The sequence below is a fragment of the Crocodylus porosus genome, unplaced genomic scaffold (assembly GCF_001723895.1).
Source record: "Crocodylus porosus isolate Cpor-Errol unplaced genomic scaffold, CroPor_comp1, whole genome shotgun sequence".
Classification (NCBI taxonomy): domain Eukaryota; kingdom Metazoa; phylum Chordata; order Crocodylia; family Crocodylidae; genus Crocodylus; species Crocodylus porosus.
In genome coordinates this window covers 57,376,795-57,390,560 of record NW_017728909.1, presented here as the reverse complement: position 1 = coordinate 57,390,560, position 13,766 = coordinate 57,376,795, and positions in this window count along the sequence as shown.

Here is a 13,766-nt window from a genome sequence, read left to right as displayed (position 1 = left end):
ATTTTAGCTGTGCCATCGCTAATGAAGCTGGCTTTAAGCTATGGCAAAATGCATTAACAAAATACAGGAAATGCTTAACCACAATGGCTTCCTTTTACACTCTTTCTTCTAGCTATAAGCATTCTGCAATACACAGATAAGCAGCCGAAAACCAGGTTTAACCCTCAGAAAGTGGGTTTAGCTCTTGCAGGATGTCTCAGCAAGCATTCTTTTAAGCAGACACTATTTTGCTGTCAAGAGACATGACCAACTCACTGCCACAGTGGGTACCTAGGATAAGGTGTCCATTTAGTTTAGGCATCTACTGAGTTAGACAGTAGCTAAGTGGGGGGTTTCAAGATTGGAAGTTTCTACTTAAAAGTCATTGAAATCCCCTGTTAGGAACCTAAGGCTCTTTTTGTTTCCTTCTTTTAGTCCTTCTGTAATGGTCTGAGCCTTGAGCACAGAGAAGTATTTTAAGCAGTAGTTAATTTAGAAAAGTTTCACACCACACTCTGGCCTGTTCTTAGGAACACCAGTGTACAGGGGGTAACATGGCTCAGGATGCTTTCCCATAGATACAACCACCTGCACCACCTATCAAACCAACTTTGTCAATTCTTCCTTTGAAAAAAAAGCTAACATCAAGGAGGAGGGAGCCAGAAAGAATCTGACAGTAATTTCTTCCATTTAGATTTCATTTAAATTTATATATAATAGGTTTGCGTTTACACGGTAAGAAATTACAGTGATATTCTTGGCAGTAAAGAACAGGGATTTGTCTGCTGATGGAAAGAAAATAATGATTCCCTCCCTACTCTGCCAAAAATCACATTTCACTCTTTAAAGAGAACACACAATGGGTCAGAGGAAGTCTGGAGTCTGGCTTTTCAATTTATATGTTTAGTAAAGGGATAAGTAAAGCTAAGTTACCAATCTTATTCTAAGGCTCATCTTAACTACACAGTAGTATTTTTACTGAAGCAATAGAAAGTTTGAGAAGCAGCACAATTATTTCCTTCCCTCTGTGCCCTTGTACTGAAGCAAATGGAATATATCTGTGGAGAAAATGTGCCAAGAGACCAAGTTATATCCTTGCATATGATGCCAACTTCCTATGTGACTTGATCTCCCTTTGACTCAGTGTCCTTATCTGTAAACATGTTCCCATGCACTTAGCACAGAAATAAGCACCTCAGAAAAGGTTACAAGAGATACATTTATATTTTTTATAAAATGTTTTGATAATCCCAGATGAAAGCACTGTATGCTAGCCAAGTGTGATTTGATTCTTTCTCTGCAATGCTACAGTTTAGAAATAAAGAACATGTTCCATTTACAATTTTATTGCATGTTTTAAAGAAACCAATATGGGATGCCATAATAAACAGCCAGAAAAAAGAAAAGTGTTTCTGGGTTACAGGAATAAATATCAACTGGACCCACCTGCCCTAAATTAGACTCCACGGTATTGTATATGATAATTTAGAGAAGATGGATAATTCTGTTGATAGAAGCAGCTAGACTGTTTCTTTCTTGTGTTTGACTTAGATTTTTAACCCAAATCTGAAAGCAACCAGGCATCAAGTCAGTCCAATGTATAAAATACAGCAAGTTTAGTATTATGCCTTTACTTTAGCTATCAAGATCCTAAGGTCAGTCTAATAGCCAGAGATTATCAGCATACCAGAATGTATTGTTTGTACTTTGGCTGTATCTAACTACACTGGAGTAAAGAAAGGAAAGGCATAATAGTCACCAAAGTGACTGGAAGACATGGGAAAGTTTCTTTCAATAAGAACAGTTCTGTTCTGGATTCTGAGTTTATTGCTACTCTGTTCTAACAATGTAACCACAACACAGCTGAGGCTCTGGACCACTTGTATTTTAATATATAATAATTTGGAAAGTAAATTTGATTTGATTAGAAAGATATTGCTGTCAGTTGCTCTATGATATATTAATGAGCTGTAGAAAATGTGTAGAGGAGACGTGATGGGGAAGGCTGAGACGTGGTTTTGCTCATTTACCATTCTAATAAAGATATTAAAGAACCTTATTCCCCCACCCCCATGAAATGCAACACTAATTAGACAGTATTTTTAAAGACTGACTCTTGTTTTTTTCTGGGTTGCCTACACATACCACTCAAGGACTTGGACAAGCTGTGGCTAACAGAGAAAGAACAGGCTGTTTTGAAGTTTAAATCTTTTTAAGCATGGCAGCTTCTTAATACATAGAATTAATTTGACAATTCTGAATTTCCAGGTATAATGTCACTATAAAAAATATATCTTCACTTTCCAAGGCATGTGCTGATTTGAAGAAAATGATTTCCAATGTATTATGAGGTTTTACATTATATTTCTATTTTTTATTATGTATTAGCTTCTGTGGTGCTTTAACAGAAATGTTTTCATTCAGCAGCATATGATGCTATATCACAGAGAGAAATGCTTGACACAGCAAACATTTTTCTGTATGTCCTGCAGCCATACTTCCCATTGCCATGTGTCTATGCTACTACCCCATGCTCAATCTTTCTTTGCATCTTGTGATAGCAATGCTTTTATTTCTTTTGTTGCTCACTTATTAAGGCCCTAATCCTGCAAACCACCATGGCTACATGAAGTTACATAGACAACAAAGGGATTTTACATAGGTCATAGCATTATGTACAAAATCTGGGTCTAAAACTGGAAGCTCCTTGTACATCAATTAGCATGATGTCAACATCTGGTGAATTATAAATAATGAGCATCCTGTTCTAGCAATAGCTACCTGTATCAGTTTCTTTTTGAGAGTTTCTTATTGTATCATTTGTTAAGATTTTCTCATTAATACTTTTTATCATACTGCAGGATTTTCAGCTAGAAAAGACTGAACATTCAAATGGTTGTACTTAAGAGATGCATCAGAACATTGGTCATTCAACCTTTTGGTCCTAAAAATCAGATTGGAAATCTTCTGAAAACAGTTTCTCTCATGATTTCTTTCAGTTTCTCTCAACAAAATCAGAACTACCAAGAGAACAACCTCTCTTCTTTTGTATCTTTCAAAGGCATCTGGTACTGGCTGAAGCCAGGAAACACTGGGAACTCACTGTGTCTTCAGAAAAGTGAAATGTTGACTAGAATTTTAAGCTTCAGAACAACTCTTATTTTACGTTAACATTAACATTCTAGGTTGAGTCTTATCCTACTGGTGTTCCCCACCTAATTTAAAATACATTCTCAGAAAACTGAACTCTATAATTAACTACATTCATATGTTTAAAAATAGAGCAATATTTTTAAAGGCTAGAAGTTTATTGTTATACACTTGTAGTTGAAAGACAAACTGCTAGGTGGTATGTATATACAGAGTTAGACTTGAAATTACAAAAGATCTGCAGGACAAGAAGTTCCATATCTGAGATGTTTCAGGGGTGTGGGCTGTAGCTGTGTTGGTCTAAGGACATAGGCAGACAAAGTTCTTTGGGTAAATCTGGTATCTTTTATTAGATCAACTCAAAGAGTTGGAAAAATTCTTCTTTATAAGCTTTTGGGTACAAATACCCTTCATGAGGCTGAGGAAGCATCTATAGTTGGTCTGTGTTCTTCCTGGATAGAATGAATAGTTATGAAGCCAGAAGCTGGTAGGTGTGCATGGTATATATGCATGGTATGTATGCTGCCTAACATCTGACTCCCCAGGTACCTCTCCACTATTTGCCAGTTACACTTGTTCCCCTCCTCCCCTCCACCCCCAACCTGTCTCTCACCCACTGACTCCTCAATTTACATCTTCACTGACTGGCATTCTTGCATGAATACCAGCCTTTGGCTTCTTTACTATTCATTCCATTAAGGAAGAGCACACACCAATTGTAGGTGCTTCCTCAGCCTGACAAAGGGTATCTGTACCTGAAAGCTTGCAAAGAAGAATTTTTCCAATTATTTGAGTTGGTCTAATAAAAGATATCATATCTGAGATGTCACATTTTTGTGGTCCTGCACAACCAGCTCTTTCTGCCTGGTAGCTATCCCTTTGACCTCTGCAATAGCCAACATTCAATATAGCCAGGGACAAAAATTATACATCAATTGGTACAAGTGATTGGAACTTGTTCAAATCTGTAGCAGAACAGGAGTTCAGTGCACATAAATGGCTCTCAAAATGGCCAAAAACCAGTTTAAGATAAACCTGGATGGATGTAGTATCAGACTTAACTGATTTAGGTTAAATCAGTTCATTAAACTTCTGTCTCAGTTTCCTTCCAGATTCAAGTTAATTCACAGTCCCCCAGCATCCCAGAATGCTTTGCACTTCCCCTCAAGAACCCCTTCACAGGGTGAGTTGGCTAGCTTTGGCCCAAGCTGTCTGCTCCAGCCAAGCAAGGAGGTATGCTCTAAAGCCACCCCAGCCTCACCCCCAGCTTTTGGCCTGGGCCACTGCAGGCACGTGGCTGCATTTCTAGAATTAAAATAAATTTTGTTCAGTTGCTTATTGGTTCAATCTATGCTGTTTAGACTAACCTGTAAAGACTGAATCAATTCAGCCTCAGATTTTTTGAGTGTCTATACTTAGCTTATAAAATATCAGCAGTAGGAGAAGCATGTTGCTGTTTTCAAATGGAAATATGCTATTCAGAGTGCAGAGGGCTGTTACTTTGACAGGGCATCTGACCATATTCTTTCTGCAAAGTGAGATAAGATCCTTTGTAAATCCTCATCTTCACCTACCCATGGAACACTGACTTTTCCTGTAAGTAATCCAGTAAATTTAAATTTTTTTTTTACAACTTGAATATGCCCAGTGCAAATATTACCTGAGAGAGAAATATTGGGAGTCTTATTCAGGAATCATTGAGTTTAGTAGGAAATACTTAATCATATTTTTAGAGCAACTGGTAAGTCTATTACTTCATAACTTTTTTTTAGTTTTATATCTTGAAGTACAATGATTGAGTACTTTATTTCAATTTCAGTCCTCCTTTAAAAACAATTAGTTTTAATTTGAACTCCATTCTTCATATAGTGATACTTAACATGAAAATAGAAAAGAAATCAAATAATTTTGACAGTTTTATTGTTTGACCTTCTGCTGGTCAGCATTTTCTCTAACTTTTCAAAAGCACTAAAAAGCTTATTATATTGCTTTCATTTTTTCCCTACTTCTGACTCCAGTTTTATGTAATTTCTCATAAACCTTTAATCAGTAACAGGCACTCTTGTGTGAATTTTTCAATGTACCTTTTAGCGTTGTAGGCCTTTGATATTGCACATTTTTTACAACTGTTTTTACTTATATTTTCGGTAGTTCTCAAATTCATATATAATGACATTTCTTTGTGAATGTAGTAACACATGGACAAATTCATAGAGAGCTAGCTCTTGCTCACAGTTTAAAAAAAAAAAACAACAGGAAAAAGATTAAATCATTTTCACTAGGGTTTTTTTACTGGGTTTTTGGGAATCTCAGCTATGTGAACTTGAGAAGTCTGAATCAACCCAAAGCCCAAAGTTAATGAAAAGACACTGTTGACTTTAAAAGGCTTTGAATCATGCCATTTGTACAACAGACAGGAAAGAAATGTACATAATTCACAGAGGTCCAGAAATCTATAGCTGCATATATTTATATGACAGTTTCCTTTTTTAAACTTTTGATGTTGCCAAATCTGAGATATAGATTATTAAGGAACTTGAAACCACTTAATTAATGGAGTTTATTTTATGATAGGCATTTTATGATTATTTGGTATCACCTCAACAAGATGGTTTTAAAAATAGTTAAATATTAAGTTCCCAGGCAATTTTATATTCTTCTTTTAATGAACAAATTTAATGCTTGAATGTGTCCTAGAAATAGTCATCCCTAGGCAATTTTATATTCTTGTTGTGAAAATTTGATGCATGAATCTGTACTAGAAATAGTAGTGGCTGGAGCAGAATACACAGAATTTAAATTAAAAAATCTACTTAGTCCCATGCCAGACACCAACACTCTTGAAATGTAAATTGGAGTCTGGAGAATGAGGAAATGGATACTTAAAGATGGAAAAGCTTAGCTACATGTGTCTACTTTTTCCTGAATGCTCTTGGGGAAGAAGTAGTTAGGCATGTTAGTCTGAAGTCAGTCAGATAGCAGGGCAAAGTGGCACCTTTGGTTATGGTCAGGTGTTCAAAAAGCCCCTGGCAAAAGTACTGTATCACACTTTACTTAAAGCACTACAAGTTAGAAAGCATGGGAATTAAATGGATGTTCACTGTTTGTTGAGGGAGGGACACAGAACCTGCCCACACTGGCCACTGGAGATGCTCCAGCATGCCTCTGAGGAGGCTGCCCCAGTGCCCCCTCTCCCCAGCACCACCTCCCTCACCAGCTGATGACTGTTAGCAGTGGCTGTGGGTGGGGAGAAACCCTAGACCCCTTCCCCTTGGGGCCCCCTTCCTGGGTTGCAATGCAGCATGGTCTGGCAGGGGTGGCTGCAGGGAAGGAGAGCTCTTCCACTACAGCCCCCCTGCCATGTAGCAGTGAACCAGTGCCTGGCCCAGACTTCTTCCTGCAGCCCCCCCTGCCCCCCTAGCTATGCTGCCTCCCTTCCCCCCGCCCCCGTGCCAAATCAGAGGCTGGAATCCAGAGGCTGTCAGCGACTAGGATCAGTGAGGGATGAGGGGGTAGGGCTGGCCCAGGCTTAGGCAAAGCAAACAATTTCTGTCCAAAGCTCGAATGCAGCCCTGTGCAACGCCACCTGGAATGCCAGCGATTGACCCTTGATGGGATCTGGCACAGACATTTGATAAAGTGCTATAACAAAAAACACTTTATGTTAGTATATATCCATAGAAGGTTAACTTAGAACATGATCTGCCACTTTTAAAGTGCCTTAAGAGCTTTGAACATCTGTTCAGTTGTGGCTTTAGTGTGCTTTCTGACTGCTTAATACACAATATGTGTAATGTCTGTACCTAGCCTTAGAGACTAACTCATCAGAAATGTATAAATTTTTGTAAACGACAGCTTACTTGCTCAGATGTTAGGAGTGGACTTTGCAGAGAGTGTGGGTGCTAAATAGAAAGGAATAAGTCATTTAAATACAAAGTATAGGGAAAATGGAATGAAGGAATAGGGAGAGGAGTGCTTCTAAGAGAGCAGAAGGAAGAATTCATAGAGAATAAACAAAGCTGTTAACCCATTAAGGGACATAAGGGGAGTGTCTACATATTCCCTGTGAATGAGTTGTATTCTCTTGCCTTGGAAATGCGCTGAGTGATTCGGACTGCACGGTATCCCCCAACACTTTCCTGCCACACCTTGATGGAATTTATGTCTGGGAGGATGGATGTTCTGGCTTGCACATCCATCTGATCTTGTCACAGATCTTCAGGCCTCCAACCTTCCCTATACCCTGCCCCTTTCCTTTTAGGTGGATGTTCACTGTTCTCCATGGATGGTGAATGGAGACAATCCAGGCCTCTCTCTTTCTCCCTGATCCTTAGCTTGTGGTAGCTGATCCTGCTTTCTCCTCAGCTCTGTTGCTCTATGAAGATTCCCCTTAAATCAAAGAAGTGTTATCTATCTGAGATTCCTTCGACTCTTTCTTTGCAGCTCCTGAGGCCTGACCCTCAGTCTTCTTCAACTATATTCTCGGGGTGGGGGTGTAAATTTCTTTTCCCTTTTCTTTAACTCAAATCAAATTGAAAGGGTAAGGGTTATTCCTTTCCCTTCTTCTTGCTATTGCTCTTCCTTAGTGTGGAGGGATTTCAGTCAGAGTTAGGAACCCTATCTGGGTCCACTCTCACTAACTTAAATTGTTTCCTAACTCAAAATTAACCGGTACTCTCTCATGTCTCTTCTCTCCCTTTCTGGATCTATACTGTCATTGGCAGCATGTCCCTGCTTGGCTCTTCACTTAATGGCAAGACACCTAGTCTCTATTCTTTGTTCTGGCAGCTTCAGGATAGCCTCTGTCCTGGCTTGCTGCAGCAACCAGTCCTTTTTCATCCACTACCTTTCCCTCATTGGTGGACTAGCCCAACTGCTTCCCATGGGGATTCTTACCCTGGATGACCAGCCTGGGCTTCTGCAAGGACCAGGTCTCTGTCCTTTCCCCTTTTCCTGGTTACTTATCTTTGTCAGGTAAAAGGCTTCATCTTTGTCCTTGGGGCTTATTTCACTCTCTGCATCTCCTGAAGGTCTGGCATGCTGGGCTGCTTCTCCAGGTTCCTCCTCCTCCCTGCCACCTTCTTTCTGGGGATTTCACAGGTTTCCGTGATCTTGGGATTGCCAGCAGGTGTATTCTTCTGGCTGCCTGAGTCATGCTGCTTGTCCAGACCCAGACAGGTAAGTTCCCTGGGCTGCTTCTGTGGGAGCATGGAAGGGGCTGGGACCCTGTCCCTGCCCCATCACTGTACAGCAATATTGCTATGGTGCCATGCTTTGGTACTTCCTTTTAGAAGTACTAAAGCATGGTGCAGAAACCGTCTGTACTGCACCATGTGCACAGCCCATGGTTAGTTTTTCCACTACTTCTCCATAGTGGTGTGCTAAAATGGGGGGTGTGCCACTATGGTGAAATTGCTGCCAATTGTATGTAGACTCAGATGATCTATGTCACAATAGCATGCCATACAGTGACATAGCATGTCACTATGGTGATGTAGGGCAACGTGTAGATATGTCCGAGGGTTATAAAAAGTAGTTTAGATAATGGGATCAGAATCCAGAATATCTGGGATGCAAGTTTTAAAATTTGGGAGAGAGGGAAACAAGTGGAAGAAAGAGGACATAAGAAAGCAAATAAGGAAAATATACAAGTGTTGGTGTAACAGAAGACTTCAGTGAAATGAAATAATAAAGCATTATAGAATGTTGTAAAGTTACATATAGTTCATTCATTTAATATGGAGCTATCCAAATGGCAGTTCATGGCCTGCAGGTGGCCCACAAGTGATTAAAGCATGGCCTATGGGGCTGTAAATTCTTTAGTAGGGTGAGCGTGGCAATATTAAACTCCTGAGGCTATCAGAGCTACTGTGTCAACAAAGCAAGCACTTGGGGTTAAAACCATTGCTGCTTGTTTTCCTGCAGAATTTCTGGGCTAAGATCCCCATTTGGGATGCCTTTCAGTGCCAGCTTGGTGAGTGGTGGTGGCATTAACCTCATAGATGTTGGTTTGATTTTGGCAGCATGGTCAGCATGTAGGGGTTAATACTTTTGATGCTCACCCCACTGCTGTAAGAAGCCCCAGGATCTGGATCCTGCCTGCCAACCCAAATTAGCTGGAAAGCCCTGATTTAAAATATTTCCTCAATTGCATAATTAGTTTAGTTTAGTTAACTTTCATTCAGCTATCATGATTTACACCAGCTGAGGATCTGGCTAATGGAGTACTTTGATGTGTATAAGACAGAATTTAAGAGATGGGAAAGGGAGGGAGCCCCTAGAGGAAAACTGCTCTGATCACTTTTCCTGAACAAAATATATCTAATGCTGTGCCTGTTCTGCTTGGGCTATTGAGCCACATGAGGAATACTTACAAGGCCTTGGAGACAGATGCACACAATACCACGACATTGAGAGGATTGTGAGATTTCATAGAGAGAAAACTGAAAAAGCACTTAGGATTTTTGTAAGGTGTATTTTTTTTTTAAAAAGTAGACATCATTAAAACTCAGGTTTTGTTAGGTTATTTTAATCTCCTTTTCTAAACATTTGAGGAGTATGCCAGTCACTGAAGGTATGTGGGGCTATGGCTGTTAAGATTTTAAATAAAGATGCATTTATATAAAGGAAACCATAAGGACTTCAAGTAGTAGAAGGTCTGCCAGGAATGGAAACAAAACAGTGCAGGAACATGCACAATCAAGAAGAGCAGCAAATGTGCAGCATAAGTGACAGGGGTAATAATCAATCATAGCTGATACGTTTTCTTGGATGCAAGTCAAAGCTATTCTCTCCAGTGGCACCCTCAGGCCAAGCTGATGCTGAAAAACATTCTTTCTTCCTTGAGCAGAATGTAAGCTTTTCAGAACAGGGATCTACTTTTTCTTTGTTCAGTGCTTAGCACAATGGTGCTTTGAATGGATTATGGTCTCCAAGTAGCACCGCTTCAGGAAACCACCTCTGAGACCTATTTACAACAACTTATCTTGGAAGAATCTGGGTCTAGGTATATAGAATTCCAATTCTTATGGTAACTGAAATTTAGCTGTTCGCACAACACCGCATATTAGAAATTTGCATGATGACATTTTCAAACATTTTCAGAATTGTATTTTGACCTGGCTGAATTATTTATTGTGAATAAATTACCAGATACATGTTGACATTTTCTTCAAATAAACCATTGGTAAAGAACTATTTATAGTATTCAACTAGCCTTGGCAAACATCTAAAAATATACTGTTTGTATGTGTGTGAGCGCACTTTTTTTACCCTTCCAACCATGGAAAATATTATTTGCAAGTACATTTTTTATTATTTGACCTGTTCTAATTGGATCAATTCCAGCTGGTTTAATCACAAATTGCTCTGATCAAACTTAGTGGTAACATGTTTTTTAATATTTACAAAACAAGTAAAAACTTTTGTAAAAAAGTGATGTCTTTTTCCCAGAAAGTGCAATTTGATTATGTTTGCTGCAGTTTCTCTGCTGAACAATATTTTTCTTCACAGAATCACACAATTTCTGCTCAGGAACATAATAGATATTCTTTTCTTAATAATGAATCAACTTTCTTTTCATGTTGATAATGACAACTCTAAACCTTGAAAGGTGCCAGGCATCTTCAGATCCCAGAAATGGGAATGACTGAAGAGTCTTAGCAGAACAATTATTAAAATTTGATCCTTTGAGTCACATTTTTTCTTGATTACTCTTGTTAGCTATAGCTTTCATTACCTCAGTAACTTTCACTTTGATATCACAATGGGTATGGAGCAAATTTGAAATACTTACCTGGAGTGACTGCTCAAATCCCTATAGAATGATATAATGAGCAAATTCTCTATGAGACCATTTTTCCATTTTGGTTCAATGATACCTTGGAGCTAATGACCCAATAAGTGTGGTAGAGCCATTTTGTTTGGTGAGCATTCAAGCAGGATGTGTTTTTCTGGGTCAGTAAAGCATGTTTTTGAAGTTGTCATTGTTCTCCATAATCTTGGGCTAGGTGTACACTACAAAGTTTTGCTGACACAGCAAGAAGTATACAAAATCCCACATCTTCTGGCTGACATAATTGAGATACAGTAATTCCTATGGAATAAGGCTTTAGGGGCTTAAACATGGTCTATCTTAAAATGTTAAGGTAGTTTTTGTTGACATAGTTCTGCATGTGCCTATACACAAATCTGATGTAACCAAGAGAACCCAGGGCTAGGTGGGAGGCATCATCAACTACCTGCTACTCACTGTGGAGACCTTTCATGAAGTTGATCTTGCAATCATTGAAATGCATAGTGAGAGGAGGAGGAGTGACAGGCCAAATGTATCTGGATCCTTAAACCTCTCAAGGTACATGCAGATATTCCCGGGGCCCAGTCACATGGTTTACTTTAAGCCTCGTTATGGTAGATTGGGTCTTACTTGTGCAGATGTTTACCAGTGCCAGGAGCCACACTGAGAATGTGATGTAAGTAAGCTAGATTGAGAGGACTGGTGAGCAGGACTGGTGGGGTAACAGGTCCACAGAGAGGTTTGGTGGGTCCATGGGGGAGTAGTGTGTTGGGAGATTGGTTGGGCTGGCAGGTTTGTGAGAGGGTTGGTGGGTCCATGGTGTGGGGGAGGTTGTTGGTGAGGAGGCTAAAAATAGCCCATGCAGGATGGGGTGAGCAGCTGGGCTTTCCTAGTCCTGGGGCTGCACTTTGTACATGTACAGATGTTCAGTAGATTAAGCTAACATGTGCCCAATCTAACTTAATTCAAGTGAACTAAATTAGATCAGGCTGGCTATTCTTTTACCTGATCTAACCTCCTGGAATATATGTACAGACTGGCATTTAGATTAACTAGTTAAATTATCTAAGTGTAATGTCTGCACATACCCTCTGATAGAAGCTTTTTCAAGTACATCAGCACTGGAGTCATACACAGAAGAGTCAGGATGAATGCAATGAGAAAGTAAGAGACAATTTTGGTAAGGATACTACTGCGTATTTTTTTCTGAAGTGGATTTATTTTTTGCTTTTCCAAAATGTCCTTTCCCAACAGCCTATTTGAAAATACACTTTCCCACGACTTATGACAGCACAGAACTGTCAGAAGTTTTTATTTATTTATTAATCAGAGGTCTACTGGTCAGAAAATAGGATGAAATTAGAAAATAGAGGTTTTCAATTGAAAGTTTGCACACCTGAAATATGTTCCATTTTCAGCCAGAAAAGGTGAGTAGTATGATTCCGTACACCCAAGTTATATTACATGAAAGTATTCCTGGGAAAACATTTGTGTACCAGCTGAAGCAAGGTAGCAGTTCTGTGGAAGATTTTGTAAGAGAACTTCACACAATATGTAAAAGGAATGACTGCCTCAGTCCCGAGAGGTTAATTCTCACATCATGTTGTGATTGACGTGATACTTATGCCTCTGGCTTGGATTTCTTCTGGCTGAGAAAGCTAGATTGTGTGGCTGCAAGTGCTGCAAAATGTGTTATTTTACTTGAATATAAGTAATTAGAAGTGGGAAAGTGGGAGATTATTAATAGCTTTCCACACCGGAATGACAGTCATGAACTAAGGATTTTCCAATCCTGAATTGATTTCCATTGATGCGTGTGGTTAGTAAACTTCTTAATAGTCATTCTATTTTGACTCTCAAGGGAGATGTCATTCTAAGGTACACATTCCAGAAGGAGTAAAAACTCAAAGTGCATAACTCAATAAATGGAGCTTTTCTATTTGAAAGTTCTTCAGGCACTGCTGATCTACCCAGATCTTCACAATGCAACTCTAGGGGCACCTCCGGACAAGCCTGCACTTACCCTTTGCAGTGTCTCAAACCCCTTTGAGATGCTGCAAGAAGCACGTGCAGGAACAGGAAAAGGTTCCCTCCCACTGCAAGTTTGCAGGGCAGGGACAAAATTAGAACCCTGGATATCCAAGGGTCTAAAAAAATGGTGTTAAGAAAACCTGAGGTAACCAGAGGCTGGGTCCTCCAAGAGGTGCTCTCGCTGCCAGAGCATGTCTGTTGTTGGCTCTCATCCTGGTGCTGAAGCATGCTGCCAGCAGCAGGGCTCCAGTGCCAGTAAGTAAGGGGTTGGGGGGGGGGCTGTAGGAGGGGGGAATAAACTATGGGGGACCCCCGCTGGCCCCATCTACTCCCTCAGCCTCCCCCAGCCTTGCCGTCCCCAGCCCCATCATCCCACAGCTCTCTGAGGCCCTCAATTCCTTTCCTGCCCAGCACCAGCCTGCTGATCCCTGGCCTGCCTGGTCCCATTCCCCACCAGCCCCCTGAGACCCCTGATACCTGCCCCCCACTCCAGCATCCCCACAATAAACAAACAAACAACCCCCCCAGCACTTACTGGCAGTCTAGCTGCCATCTGTGTCACTGTGGCCCCACCCACACAGTGCAGGGCAGGGCAGGGGGAAAGGCCCAGCAGCCCCAGCCTGGGCCCTCCTGCCCTCCACTGCACTGTGCTGCCTTGGGGTGCTCTTCCAGGAGGCCCCAGAGCCCTCACAGCCCCTGCTTCTAGGGTGAGTAGAGGCTTTTTTTTGGCTTTCTTTTTTGAAGTAAGTGTGCCTGGGGCTGGGGGTGGCAGCCATGGGGGCCTGGGGGTTCAAGTGGGGGATAGGCCTGC